General features: G+C 45.9%; 1 protein-coding gene and 1 long non-coding RNA gene across 2 annotated transcripts in view; one reads left to right on the top strand and one right to left on the bottom strand.

Moving 5' to 3' along the window:
- The window catches only part of ZNF385C (zinc finger protein 385C), a 509180-nt gene that overhangs the window by 247251 nt on the left and 246732 nt on the right, over positions 1-15197 (bottom strand). The window lies entirely within an intron of this gene.
- Positions 1-15197, top strand: part of LOC142311516 (uncharacterized) — a 92936-nt gene that overhangs the window by 63023 nt on the left and 14716 nt on the right. Inside the window, exon 2 of the long non-coding RNA XR_012754274.1 lies at positions 1390-1516. This is a non-coding gene — a long non-coding RNA (uncharacterized LOC142311516). The remainder of the gene's footprint in view (positions 1-1389; positions 1517-15197) is intronic.

Below are 15197 nucleotides of genomic sequence, written 5' to 3'. Positions count from 1 at the left end.
AATAAGCCATATAGAGAAAACTTTGCATCCTTCAAAAGAGGTTCTGAGACAAATTAACCCCTCCAATACCCTAGACAAAAATTATGTTAAAATTAACGTATTCAATAACGTAGCTATTCAAAGATATTGGCATTAAAGGGAATCTGTCTTTAGGTTTTTACTATGTATTTTGTGAGCAAAATAATGTAGGGACAGAGACTCTGATTTCAGTAATGTTTCACTTACTGGGCTGCTTGGTACAGATTGGATAAAATCACTGTTTTATCTGCTGCAGATCTACCAATTCTCTGAATGCTGAGCTCTGAATAACTCTGCTCACACCACTGATTGGCAGCTTTCTGTGCCCAGTATGTATAGGAAAAATGCTGCCAATCAATGGTGGGGGGGAAAGAGAAATACATAGCATAAGGCCACTATTCTTTTAATGATAATCTCCTGCTGATAAAACAAAGATTTTATTAAAAACAGCAAGCAGTTCAGTAAGTGACATTAAACAGTACTTTTGCCTCACACATCATGCTCCTCTCAGATTAGGTGGAAAAGCCATGCTGACAGATTCCCTTCAACTCATTTATCACCCAAGTTGATCATAGATGTTAGTATTAGCCCGTACCCAACCCCAGACCACCAGGAATGTTAGCATTAAAACTTTCTCTGTTCTAGGCCACTAGGGGGTTTCAGCACTAGCCCCTTCACAATTCAGGACCATTAAGGATATTAACATTAAGGCTTTGATTGTACTAGACCGCTAAGAAATTAACCCTTTGACAACCATAGACCATCAGGGATGTTAGATTTAACACTGAAATGTTAACATCAATACTTTAGTTTTCCAATAATATCATTAATCCCTTCACCAGCAGAGTCCAACACGAATTTTAGCATTAGCCGCTTTAATGATAGGACCAGCCACAATCGGCTGGTCAGTCTTGCTGAGTGGGAGGGTAGAAGCCAGCGAGACCTGCCTGTTGGACTGGTCACATTGTCCCTGGTCCCACTTTCAACTATTTTTCTCAAAAAAGCTATAGTTTGGGATGCAGAAGGTGGTCTGAATCATGATGGCCCTGGTTTGGGCAGCATTTATCAGTTGACACTTTTCCTTTAGTAGGTAAGCAGAACAGTAACAGGTTATAGAGTCCTTTGCAGTAGGCTGCATTCGCACATTGCAACGTTATTGTAAAATTGTTTCGCATTTTTGCATTGATTTTCAAAAATTATAGCAAAAACACTTTTTGGTAAATTATAGTTTTATTGTAATTTCATTCACTTTAGATATTTTTATTTATTACCTTTTCTTCCAACCATCCAGATCAGTTCATTACATTTGCCACAAAACCTCTTAAAAATACTTAATTGTACATAATGAGTGATGTTTGTGTGTCTTTTCAGGCATGCCAAGGGTTGGAGGGTCTCTACACTGTTTTTCACTGTCTGACCCTAGTGACATCTATTTTTCCAGAAGGAATGCTGAATGCCCGCACCAGAAGATGATACAGAAGTGATATTTTATCGAAATGTAAGTATATAATTATACAATCTAATAAGACACTGGAGTTGCAGTTTCATAGTTATACTAAGCGGAGTATATTGTGCTAGGTCATTCTGCCCTTTTTCTGGGTTAGTTTCCTCTATTTCCTCCTGCGCTTCTCCAAAAATTGTCTGGTTTACTCAAAACTCACTTCATTATTCCTTGTGTTTAGTCTCTAAGTGCCTATTCAACTGATAAAAGACACAGGGGAATAATGCACTGGCATAATGTAGCTATAGTGGTCCATATAGCCAACATTTACATCTGTGTTTTTCCAAAAATTAGCCCTCCCTAAAAAAAGCCTTACCAGGAATTTTCAGCATTTTCGATGTAAGGCTTAAAAATAAGCCCTACCCTGAAAATAAGCCCTAGCAGCGGTTCAATATTGAAGTGTCCATGCAGCTAAAAATGGTAAAGTATACTGCAGGACACTTCATTCTAGAAAGCAGACACCCCCAAAAGAGAAAAGACAGAAGAGAGAAGACCCCACAATCATACTCACCAGATGCTGAATGGGATGATCTGCAGCGGAACGCACTCCTAAACACATCAGATTGCACACTCAGACACAAATCGCACTCCCAAATACATCAGATCGCACACTCAGACACAAATCGCACACCCACACACATCAGATCGCACACTCAGACACAAATCGCACACCCACACACATCAGATTGCGCACACAATTAGATCGCACACCCACACACATGCACACACATCAGATCGGACACACACACATCAGAGCACACACACTCACTACATCCGGCGATACCAATTGCTTATAGCCGGCATGAGAACCTTGGATGCAGGGCAGTGGAGCATGAGGACCTGCGATGAAATGTATGAAGGACCTGCGGTGGAACACATTGATGCGTTCCACCACAGGTCCTCTATGCATTCCATTGCACTGTGTCCCAGATTCCCCTGCTGGACGTAAGCAATTGGTATCACCAGATATGGTGAGTGTGTGTGCTCGATCTATCGTGTATGTGTGCACGCAAGCTGGTTTATGTGAGTGTTCCGGCCAGGAGCAGGGGGGGACCACGTGGAGAATACCTTCTGGGAGCACCTGGTGAAGATTGCAGGAACACCTGGGAACCACACAGACATCTGGGGTCTGGTAAGTATGATTGTTCTATGAAGGGGATCTCCTTTTTTTGGGGGGGTAAACTTACCTCCAACTGTGCTTCCCCAAGAATAAGCCCTACCCCGAAAATAGACCCTACCGCTTTTTTTGAGGCAACAAAAAAAAATATAAGACAGTGTCTTATTTTTGGAAAAACACGGTATACGGTATATCAGAAGGACATATGGATGACTGGGAGAAGGCCTAGAATTATAAAACAAAACATCCTTTAAAACTTATCTTTTACTCAATTTTTTTAGAATATTCATAAATCTTATAAACAAATATGGGTCATGTACACTGTAATCCACATCTAATTAAAAAACATAGGAAACATCCAAACTGTGTAAATTATGGTATGTCACTGTCTCATAAAAATTGAGCTCAGGGAATTTTACAAGGTATTTAAATAATTTTTTGGAGGAAGCGATGGGTCCTTTTTAACCTCTAACCTTTAGGGTAGACATGGAGCTGCATATCTGACCAGCATGTAATGATATGGACAAGACTAGTACCGATTACCATGCTTTGTAACTGGACTGTAATTGAATTTGTTTCCCACTGATAAAGCTCCCCGAATCATCATTCATTCTATGATTTTATGGTGAGCTCTCCATCAATGGAAATCTTCAAATGGAAACGGGATAAACATATAGCTGGGATGATTTACGAAAACCTGCACTCGCAAGGGGTTGGACCCGATGGCCCTTGAGGTCCCTTCCAACTCTACCATTCTATGCTTCTATGATTCTATGAATCATCAATGAAAATGCATCTGAATCTGAATCAGAAGTTTGTGAACTATTGATTAAGAGTCTGTTTACAAAGACCTACCAACGACACTGAATGACTGCCGATCGGTAACCCTTTAACGATCAGTAGTTGTTTAATAACCTGTTTACACAGCTCTGATGGGTATGTTTAAGATTGCTCAGTGCGCATAAGCTACCATGCATCCTGTGGTCATACAGGACAATGTCTGCCGTAAAAGATAAACTCTGGCACTGTGCCAATGACCATGTCACCAGATAATTGAGCATTTTGCTTGTTCAGTAGGTGATCTGCAGACTATTTACACTGAAAGACGTTCGTGAAATGAGTGTTATTAAGTATGCTCTTTCATGATTATCTTTCAGTGGAATTGCGCCCTATAGTAAGGTGACCAATCATTTATACTCCTTATGCTATTACCTCTGAATCTCCTGAAGCAATTCTTGCCTTGGACTACATCTCTGGTGGCTGTAATTATATGGTATCTCCCTTGGTGTACACTTCATGACTTGCCCTGCGTTACACACTGAGCTACATTGCTTTTATGATTTATGGAAATTATGAATACTTTTATTACATATCAGTAAAATTTAGAGATTGTGCCTACTGGACCCCCCAGCTGAAAAACTTCAGGGTCCAATTTAAAATAAAAATGATGGATACTCATTCCACCTATTCCCAGTGGGTCTCATGACTTTGTGGTGCTGCGGGGTCTGCTGCAGCTGCTTTTTAGATGCCAGCCTTACCATTTCATCATAGTAAATGTTTTCTTTGACCAAATATTGATGAGCTACAGTTGATCAGCAGACAATGATTGGCTGCTGCAGAACCGTGATACAACTGTGGCGCCCTGGACAAGCCAGGACGTCACAGGTACTGCAACAACACACCCCACACCACGGTTAGGAACACCAAAGTCAGACACAAATCCTTGTTGCCTCCCTCCAGGGGCTGATAGCCACACCAGGTGGGGTGGAGCCAGGCAGTTGGCTCCTCCCACTGAGCAGTTCACAGCCCTGGAGGCGGGAAAAGCGAGTTAGTTGAAGTTCCGTGAAGGAAAGTGAAGGGTGGAAGTAGTAGTTGAGGAGCTGGAGCAGACTGACCGTGTCCGGGTACGTGGCCCGGGCACCTGAGAGCAAAGTTGGCAGACGGTGGTTGGCAGACCGTCTGCAGGAGAGGCCTATTGACGCACAACCGTAAGGACCGGGGACGGGCGGCGGCCCGCCGGTTCCGGATCGGACCCCGACCAGGCTTGGAGTCACCGTTAAACCGGTCAAATCCGTCAGCGACGGGAACCTCCGGGGTTTCCCAGCAGTAAAGACCCGACTGAAGGCAACCGCTCAACCGTGAAGGGAAATACAGCTACCGCCACAGCTAGGGTTCCCAGGGCCAGCGCCTGCGGGCAATAAAAGGCTCCTCTGGCAAACAGTCACCGTCAACCTACCGGGAGTGATCACCGCAGCCGCCTGTGGGACCCATCCATCCAGCCGTCTGTTTTACCAGAGAGTCCGTGTACGTTACTGGCTGAGTGAGTACCACTGTGCCGTCAGGCACCGCGCTGCCCCCGCGACCCTGCACCTCGCCAAACCCCGCCATCCACCTTCCAGTCAAGATCACCGGGCCCCGGGACCACCAAAATTCCCCCTACCCACAGAGGGGAGAGAACCATCCCAGCTGCTCCCTGTCATCGCTCCCGGGATCCCCGTACAGAGCAGCGGTGGTGTCCCAACCTCACCACATACCGTGGGTGGCGTCACAAACCGACATCCCAAACCCCAACAAACCACCCCTTTCACTCACGGGCGAGGAGCGCCGCTCGAGTCCCTGGGATCCGGCCCACCGCTCGAGCCACCGAGCAGCAGTAGCAGCAGCGCCGGACCCGAGCGTGGTGAGTGCAGCGCTCTCCCCGCCCGCGACACAACAATGTCACAAGACTTGCCGAGAATGGCGGCGCCACTGCAATGTAGCATGTGGCGGTAGCCATGAGCCAGGTACTAGTTTCCGACATCAGAACACATTCCATGAAGATGGGGGTTCTGGTTGGCTGTGTAGACTTGTGCTATGGGGGCATTAAGCCCTTGCAGGCCTCAAAATAAACTCTTTATTGAACAAAACTCTGTAGAGATTATGTACAGTAGATAGCGAGTGCATATCTTCACAAACGTTTCCTTTACAAAATAGATCATTTTCATGGAAAGTCTCTTTACTTCTCCAACTTCAAATTCATTTTTTGTTCAAGTCTAGCTGTCATGGCTTCATCGTCTCTCACTTACTTTACCACAACCCAGGTCAGTACTATAGTCCAGTTAGTTAGAGTCCTATTCACAACCCGAGGTTCTGCTTCTTCTTCCTTTTAAAGGAGTTTGTTTGCTAATGTAGCCGGACTTAGGTTCTGTACTTCTGAAGTATTGGAACTCCTGCACAGGACATTTTATTAATCTCACCTTCTGCCCCGTCCTGGCCCATTACCTTTCTAAATTACAAACACAGGGCTGACCTGCTAGGTGTCCTGTCCCAGAAGTCATCTTCAGTCAATCACTCTGTCCATTGGTCAATTCTCTCACTTTCTCTCAGGATCACACTATTTACTGTCCCAGTATCCTCTTACCTCTGGCATACCCAAGTCTGGCAGCTCTGCTCACTAGTGACTAATCAGACCATAGGTTTTCTCTTTCTGTATGGTGGGCCCTATCTGATCTCATGACAGGAAACTGTCTCTATCCCCTTAACCTCTCCTGGCCAGAACCAGATGTTGGACAGTTCAATGAAAGCGACCACCATTTAAACTCCATACTGAATGAAAACTCTGTATGAATTATGTACATAAGATAGTGCATGCATATCGTCAAAAAAGACTTGCATTTAGAGCTTGTGATTTAAAATCTATCTTACTGCCAGTCAGAATTTGCAGTCACAAGATGGTGCCGCAGGACTGGAGAGAGGCCGAGAAAAGGTCAAAATGAGGTTCCGTAAAAGATTAGGGGCAGGTACCTTAAGTTAAAAGCACCGCTCCAGCGCTGAAAAAGAAAAATGCTGGAGTGGTGTTTTAAGCTTTAAGGGATTTTTTCTTTTCTTCGTGATTATTCTTGGATTTAGAATCCCTTATTGTATATTATCATTTGTTCATTTTTATCATACAGCGATAAATTACGGATCTTTTAGCCAGAGAAAAGAGCCACAATTGAGAAGTAGAATGACTATTAGGGTGTGTTCACAAGTAATGAACTCTCATGAGATTGAAGTGTACACTGATGTGGGTCCACACAGGGACTGCCCCATTCAGTGAGAATCTGAGATACATTACCCATAGGGCTGGAATGATCGCAGTCGCAGGGGTCACCATCGCGACTGGGCCCGGGGGTTCAGAGGGCCCGAGGACCTCAGCCAGTGGCACACCGCCATTAGCGGCAGACCACGCGGTCCCCCCACCCCTCTTGGACCTCCCACTGAGGATCGCACTTTCAATTGTATCAGCATTGCAGATGCCGATACAACTGAAAGCAATGATGAGAGAGTGAGCGGTGTGCTCCCTCTCTTATCATTCTCCCACTGTATCTGTGCTCTGATGTGTCAGCACAGCGGAGCGCGATGACGTCACTACTGTACGCTGTGCTGAGATGTACATAATGGCAGAACAGTGGACATGCTGAGGAGACTAGAGCAGCGGGGCAACGAGGAGAAGTGAGTATGTATTTAATCACGATGGCTAAATGACTATGGGGGTACATTAAACGATATGGGGGCTGTATGCTACTACATGTGGGCTGCATAATGGCATTAGGGGGCTGCATAATACTATATGGGGGCTATATAATACTATATGGAGGAATATGGACTGCATTATAAAACATGGAGGATTATGTGGATGCATTAAACTATATGCAGGACTATGGGGGTGCATTATAATACATGGAGGACAATGGAGGTGCATTATACTATATGGAGAACTATGGGGAGTGTATTACTATATATGGAGGACTATGGGGAGTGTATTATAATATATGGAGGACTATCGGGGGTGTATTATAATATATGGGGGACTATGAGATGCATTATAATATCAGATATTATATTGGGATATTGTAGTATGAAAAAGGTGGGTGCAGAGGGAATGAGCCAAGTGTCAGCGTAATTATCCTGTACCCCGAGGGGGTGGGGACAGGGGGGATGTTGGGGCCCTAGGTCCAAATTTTGCACCAGGGCCCATCAAACTCTAGTTACGCCACTGGTTACCCACTTTGGTTTTCTGGAGGAATGCACTAAAGAAAATACTGAACTTAGTGGCATGTCACTTATTGAAGGAGGTTTAATGACCATGGTGGGAAAAAAACACACAGGAGTAGAAATGAGAATGTATTTTTATATAAAGTAATGGGGCACATTTTGTAAGTGCCTTCAGTGTGGAATTTGGTGATAAGATAATAAAATTCATGCTAAGAACAATTCTTGTGGTTCATTTACATGACTGTTTTGCCCCTTTCATTGTTATTCTGCATGAGTCTGCTGTTTTAGGAAATTTCAAATCAAATTATTTTGTTATGTAAAATTTTTCCAATAACAGCAAAGTATACAGTATAATGACATACCTCAATATTGAACGAACATCTGTCTGCTTTCCCTGTGTCTACTGTAATCCAGGGATATTGTAATAAAGCAACAGGCAAGTTATGAGCTTTGGGTGGAATTCCTTTTTACGAGCCATTCTAGTGCATTACAAAAACTGCATGCAGGATCATAAGCGGATGGGGAATAGATAAGTGGCATGTGGTCACGTTAGGAGGAAGGGGTCATTCTTGGGTTACACTCTTATATTGGGTGTTAGTTTAATCACCCTCTCACTGAATTACAACCAGACAAATGGATCACCGAGACCGCACTGCATTGCTTAGTTGGTGACAGCTTCATCCTTCCACAAGATGAACTGGATACAAACTAGACTTATAAATGCTAGCTAGATCCTGAATCATGGCCAAATATTGATAAGTAACGATAAGACCTTTGATTTTCTAAAGCGTCCAACTCTTTGCTAGTTGGGGTTTTTACCGATTTTGTTTCTGACCAGACGGTAATTATCACACAAAGTGCAGAAGAGACTTGATTACATTTTATTAAGATAAATGGTAAAGAACTGTGTCATGGCAAAACTGACGAGATTACATTGTACTACTGCTCTACCACTGGTAGTGTCAGTGAGAGATTTGCTTAGTTTCTGCCCCATTTGTTCTAGTACAAGGTTACTCGCTTAAAGGGGTTTTCTCGTAATCATAAATAGTTACAATTACAAAGAGCTTGTAAAAACAATCAACTTTCCCTTTTTAGTTGTTATTAAAAATCCTCTCCATTCTCAAGACTGGATAGCTTTTTATGTTATTGTTTACTGCTCGTTGCCAAGGTTACGTCCACCTTTACAGTCTATCCATAGTAGCTGGTCTACTCGGCATGGAGCACAGCACTTATAACTTCTTTCCAATAGTGTCACGCACGTGACTAGCAGGTTAAACCCCCAGAAGATGTTTCAACACACAGGGGACATAGGGGTCACGTTACAATGGAGATCCCTGCCACTAGTGAGAGCGACGAAGGGACACCTCCTAAACTCCCCTCAAGCTGACTCCTAAGCTCCCTAGAATGCCTATACATGTTCTTTCAACCTGTCGCAGAGCCAGATATCTTCGGCCCTCAGCTAGTTCTCCACTCACCCTGGCTAGTGTGTAGACCGATGAGATCACTAGACTCACCACTACAATACAGAAACACAAGGGAAGAAATATAAACAGGGAAAATAGACATGCAAAGGAAAAAAACACTCCAGGCGACTTCAACACAGCAAACATCATTGCTGCACACACAGCAAGACAGACTTCTTCCAGAGCAGGCTCTTTTCAAAGTGGACCACACAGAAATGAGTATTCAGTTTCTATCACAGGCATCATGTGATCAGATCACATGACTTAAATAGGGAAGGGGAGTGATACCAGAGAGCCACACCTGAGATTAACAGCTACAGCCAGCAGCAAGGCAGAAAAGAAAATGAACCTGCCAGCGACAAGCCACTATGACCTTCTGACACCACTGACACCAGATTCACTCGAGGTCTCCCCCGAGAGAGCTACACTTGACAAATAGAGAAAAAGAGCCTATAATAATCTCAGGTCTGAAGCTCGCCGGTCACTGGATCCAGCAAGCTTCAAAACTGTCTTTGTTTGCAGACTGGGGGGAGAGCCCACAGTTTGGGTCAGGGAGTGATCATCACGTCAGGGGACCAAACTATCAATCATATTCGAGTACGCTGCCCCTGACAAGCAGTATGACGGGCCTTAAAAGGGTCTTCTCAGACTATTTAGATAGGCCAATGTCTTCCCAAAGACAAGCGTTAGTTGATTGTATGTAAGTCAATCAGTATACATGGGCCAACAAAACAACAAAATTGTCTGGGAACAGAACAATTATTAATATGATCTTTATGTCCACATGTTGTGTGAATGTTGTCAGCAACACTTCCCCAGTTTGCAGGGGCCAAGTGCTGCTGACAACTTTAAATTAATGGCTTGCATTAATGATCAGGTTAACCAAAGAGTGTTTTTCTCTTTGACTTGCTGATTATGTACCCGGTAAATGGGTCTTAACTCAATAGATAACTATAACACTGATATTCCATCCACTAACCAACTGAGATTTTCCATCCATTAGTAGCACAGCAGAGAAAACTTATTGCATAAATATAAAAGAAAACGCTTTATCGGAATTAAGGATGTGGTCAGAAAACAACCAAAATTGGAATGTATGCAAGGTTAAAGGGGTTGTCCATGGTTAAGAGTAAATGGGCTAATAGGAAGGACATAATAATAAGAAAAATAAACATTAACTTACCTGTTTAAACCCCCACCACTCAGCGCTCAGCAATGTGACTGCAGAGGTAGTGGTCATGTGTGTTGGTAGGTTGCCATCAATATAGCCTAGTAAATGAAGACTGGCTGCGATCTCTGATGTGATGGCGCTGGAATGGCAGGAGTTTAAATAGGTAAACACTTTTGGGCCATTTACACTGTAAGGCTAGGTTCACACACTGCGTTTTTTTGACGCTGCGTTTTTGTGCGTTTTTTGCGGCAAAAACTGCACAAAAACGCACCCGCGTCAAAAAAACGCCACGATTTGGTGCGTTTTTTTGCTGCGTTTTGCTGCGTTTTTGCTCACTGCGTCTTTATGCGTTTTTTTATCAGTGAACAAAAAAAAAGGTCTGATGTAATTTCCTTCTTCAATGTGTTCTTCATTCTCCACTAGTGTATGCAGAAGAGCAGACAGCTGCAGAACTGCAAGGCTCAGCATGCTCCATCCAGGACTATATGCTTGAGGGAGAGTCAGGGGGAGCAGACCTACAAGGCTCAGCATCCTCCATCCAATAGTGTATGCAGGAGAGCAGACAACAGCTGTCGAACTACAAGGCTCAGCATCCTCCTTCCAGGACTGTATGCAGGATTTCTTTGCCCCCCCAAACAAAAAAAATGACGTGGGCTTCGCCATATTTTTGTATGCTAGCCGGGTACAGCAGGCAGGTACGGGCTGCCCCCAACCCCCAACTGCCTATTTGTACCCGGCTGGGAACCAAAAATATAGGGAAGCCCTTTTTTTTTAAAATTATTTCATGAATTTCATGAAATAATTTAAAAAAAAAATGACGTGACCTTCGCCCAATTTTTGAGTCCAGCCGGGTACAACTAGGCAGCTGGGGATTGGAATCCACAGTGCAGGGTGCCCATGCTTTCTGGGCACCCTCGCTGTGAATTGCAGTCCCGCAGCCACCCCAGAAAATGGCGCTTTCATAGAAGCGTCATCTTCTGGCGCTGTATCCAACTCTTCCAGCTGCCCTGATGCCGGGTGGCTCGCTGGGTAATAATGGGGTTAGGGCTAGCTGTATAGCTGGCCCTAAGCCCGAAATTCATGGTGTCACGCCAATATTAGACATGGCCACCATGAATTTCTAGTAAAGATAAAAAAAAACACAACACACAAAAAAATATTTTTATTAGAAATAAAACACAACACAATTAGTGACTCCATCTTTATTGAAATAAAGAACCCCCCCTCCGCAGTAATCCTGGGTCAAGGGTCCCGCGATGTCCAATCCGGATCCAATATCATCTGATCGGTTTGCTGGAAGGCAACGCGATCAGATGATGTGTCAGGATCAAGTGCCTGAATCCCATCACACATCAGCTGATTGTATTAAAGCCGTTTATACAATCAGCAGATGCATCGGTGAAAAAAAAAAAAAAAATAATACTCACTTATGTGCTGATTACCGGCAGCTCCTGGAGCGATGGGGCGGGAGTCTGATCCTGTCCGATCGCTGCAGCAGCTGCCGGTAATCAGGAATGAAGTCTCCTGACGTCACCGCGATACTTACGATCACCTGATGCGTCAGGTGACTGCATCAGGTGATCCATCGCCAGGTCCTGCATCCATCGGAGGTTTCCCGGCCGTCTGCACACAGCCGGAGCGGGGGTGGCGATACCGTGAGAGGAGATGGGAGCGGGCATGGCACCGGGAGTCTGCAGACAGGTGAGTATAACTTTTTTTTTTTTTTCTACTGTTAACTTTTGTTTTCGCAGCCGCTTCCACCTCCTGCCTGTACATGGCGCCGCACGGCAGCATACATGCACAAGACGGGAGGTGGACGCGGCGGTGACGGTACCGGGAGGATTCACGCTTCTGTATATACTGACAGAAAGAATCCTCTTCCTGTACACGTCACTTTACTACCCACCTCCTGCGTTTATAGCTGCGTTTTTGGTCTTAGAAACGCACCAAAACGCACCAAAACGCAGCTATTTGCGTTTCTCATTGCGTCTTTCAACATCCCATTGAACTCAATGGATGAAAAGCGCAGTGAAAAACGCGGGAATAATTGACATGCTGCGTTTTTGTGGCACCACAAAAACGCAGCTGAAAAAAAACGCTGTGTGCAGACAGCAAAAATGAAAACTCATAGACTTTGCTGGGGAAGAAAACTGCGCAAAAACGCCGCGAAAAACGCACTGTGTGAACTTACCCTAAGATTCCTATAAATGTTCACTTCATCTTAATCTTGAAGCCACTTTATTATTTATTATCTATACTCGGATATGGGTGTTATGTCTGTAGGAGGGGTGGAGCTATAAGGAGAGAGGCTAAGGGGGGAGGGTGTAAGACTGGTCACATCCTGTCTGGTATACTATTTAAGGAGACTCCATTACATCAGGTCCCCTCCTCCTCATCATGACATTATGGCATCCTGTTGTCGCATGATTTAGTATCAAGCCTCCTGATGAACCGCTGACGGAGAAACGCGTTGAGGCAAATTTGAGGCATCACTGAGACGCACATGTGACCTCAATACGATAAGTGATATTGACTACCTCTTTTTGTTTGGCTGCTATCAGCTCCACTGCATCTTATGTATTGGCACACTATTTAATAAGCATTTGCACTTTAGAGGACAGCTGTACCTCAGTATATGAATTGTGAATGGGATTATGTGCATTAGATTGTAGTAGCATATTGGCTCTTTAATCATATGCACTTTACACTTCTATCCATTGATTGCTAATTTTTGCTTGTGCTTATCAACAGAGAATAGAGGTTAACAACTAGGCTGCTTTTAAGCTGGGTTTACACACTGCAACATCGCAAAGGACATCGCTGTAACGTCACCGGTTTTGTGACGTAACAGCGACCTCCCTAAGTCTCTGCTAAGTCGCTGGTGAGCTGTCAAACAGGCAAACCTGGCCAACAACTCAACAGCGATCCGGACCTGCAGAGCGACCTAGCTGGTTGTTGGGGACGTTGATAAGCAGCCTTTTGAAAGGGAAGTTGCTAACAAAGTCTCTGCAAAGTCTTCACACACTGAAACTTCATGCTGCACAGCGGGAAACAAAGGACCTAGGAATGGTCCTGACCGATTTGTAACGATTGCAACTTCACAGCAGGGGCCGGGTCGCTGATAAGTTTCACACACTGCAACATCGCAAACAACATCGCTATTGCGTCACAAAACCGGTGACGTTACAGCAATGTCGTTTGAGATGTTGCAGTGTGTAAACCCAGCTTTAAAGCTGGGTTTACACACTGCAACATCTCAAACGACATCGCTGTAACGTCACCGGTTTTGTGACGTAACAGCGACCTCCCTAAGTCTCTGCTAAGTCTCTTGTGAGCTGTCAAACAGGCAAACCTGGCCAACAACTCAACAGCGATCCGGACCTGCAGAGCGACCTAGCTGGTTGTTGGGGGCGTTGATAAGTGTCACGCTCCCCGGGTCCCCTGCTCTGATTCCCGGCTCACCTGCCACGCTCCCCGCTCTCCAGCCGCCATGTCCTGCACTTCCCAGGCCTCCTGGTCCCCGCTCCCGGCGCCCGTCGGTTTCCCAGCCCCAGCCCGGCTCTGCTGCTTCCTCCTCTCAGCTTCCTGCTCTGGCTTCTGGCACCCGGGCCGCGCGCATGCGCATTAGGGCGCGCGCGCGGTCATTGACCCTTTCTTAAAGGGCCAGCTTCCACTGACAGGAAATGAAGCACACAGGTACAGGGTATAAAGGGGTTTAGTGTCCAAGTGGGCGGGGCCTGTTCTTCGTGTTTCCCAAGCTAGGAGTCAGGTCTCCTTGTGTTCCTGTGAGATACTCACCTCTCTCTCTTCTAGAGCCGATCCTGTCTTGCCATCCGGTCCTGCCGAATCCCGAACACCGAACGCTGTCTATCTGCCATCCTGACCGTTCGTACCATCTCTGATCCCTGCGGTGACCCGTCATCTCGCTCCAACGGTTCCGGACTCCGCCTGACATCATCTCGGCTTCCGAACCTGAGCTTCGTCACCCGGACTACCATCAGTGACTCCGTGGTCCCAGGGACTTCACCATTATACTCGTGTGCTCGGACTGTCCTGCTACCTGTAGTGCTCCAGCTACCGGACCCCTTACCATCATCAAGGAGTTCAGCCCAGTGGATCCACCTCCTGGGTCTGCCCGTCCACCTGGCCCTAACAGTAAGAACAGGCCATGGATCCCGCTGCAGCACTAGCAGCCTTACAGGAGGAACTCTCACGCCAGCGTGAGACTCAGACCCGCATGCTGCAATTCATGTCTTCTGTGGACGCCCGCCTGAACACGCTACAAGCGTCAGTGACATCTTCAGCATCTCGGGCTTCCACTAGTCAATCCACGGCTCCAGCTCCCGTGGCAGCCTCTTCGGATGCTTCCAGACTTCGTTTGGCCTCACCACCCCGGTACGCCGGAGATCCCAAGACCTGCAGGGGATTCATAAACCAATGCTCCCTCCATTTCACGCAGCTGCCGCATTTGTTTGCCTCCGACCAAGCCAAGGTCGCCTTCATCATGTCCCATCTAGAGGGTGAGGCTCTGGCATGGATGAACCCCTTGTGGGAAAGGGAGGATCCGGTGACCAAGAACATCCAGGAGTTCCTGCAGGCTTTTCGTGGCACCTTTGACGAGCCCGGACGCGCCTCCGCGTCTGCCTCATCTCTTCTCCGGTTACGTCAGGGGACTCTGATGGTGGGTCAATACGCCATCCGTTTTCGCACCTTGGCTTCGGAACTCGGGTGGAACAACGAGGCTCTAACCGCCGCCTTCTGGGAAGGACTCTCGGGTCGAATTAAAGATGAGCTGGCTGGTCGTGACGTACCGTCCACCCTGGATGCCCTGATTACCCTAGCGACTCGAGTGGACATTCGCTTTCAGGAGCGATCCAAAGAGGTGTCCCGTGAGAGACGTCCGGTACGGCA

Source organism: Anomaloglossus baeobatrachus, chromosome 5 (genome assembly GCF_048569485.1).
Source record: "Anomaloglossus baeobatrachus isolate aAnoBae1 chromosome 5, aAnoBae1.hap1, whole genome shotgun sequence".
Taxonomy (NCBI): domain Eukaryota; kingdom Metazoa; phylum Chordata; class Amphibia; order Anura; family Aromobatidae; genus Anomaloglossus; species Anomaloglossus baeobatrachus.
Note: the sequence above shows the minus strand (reverse complement) of the source record. Positions and strands in the feature narration are given on the sequence as shown.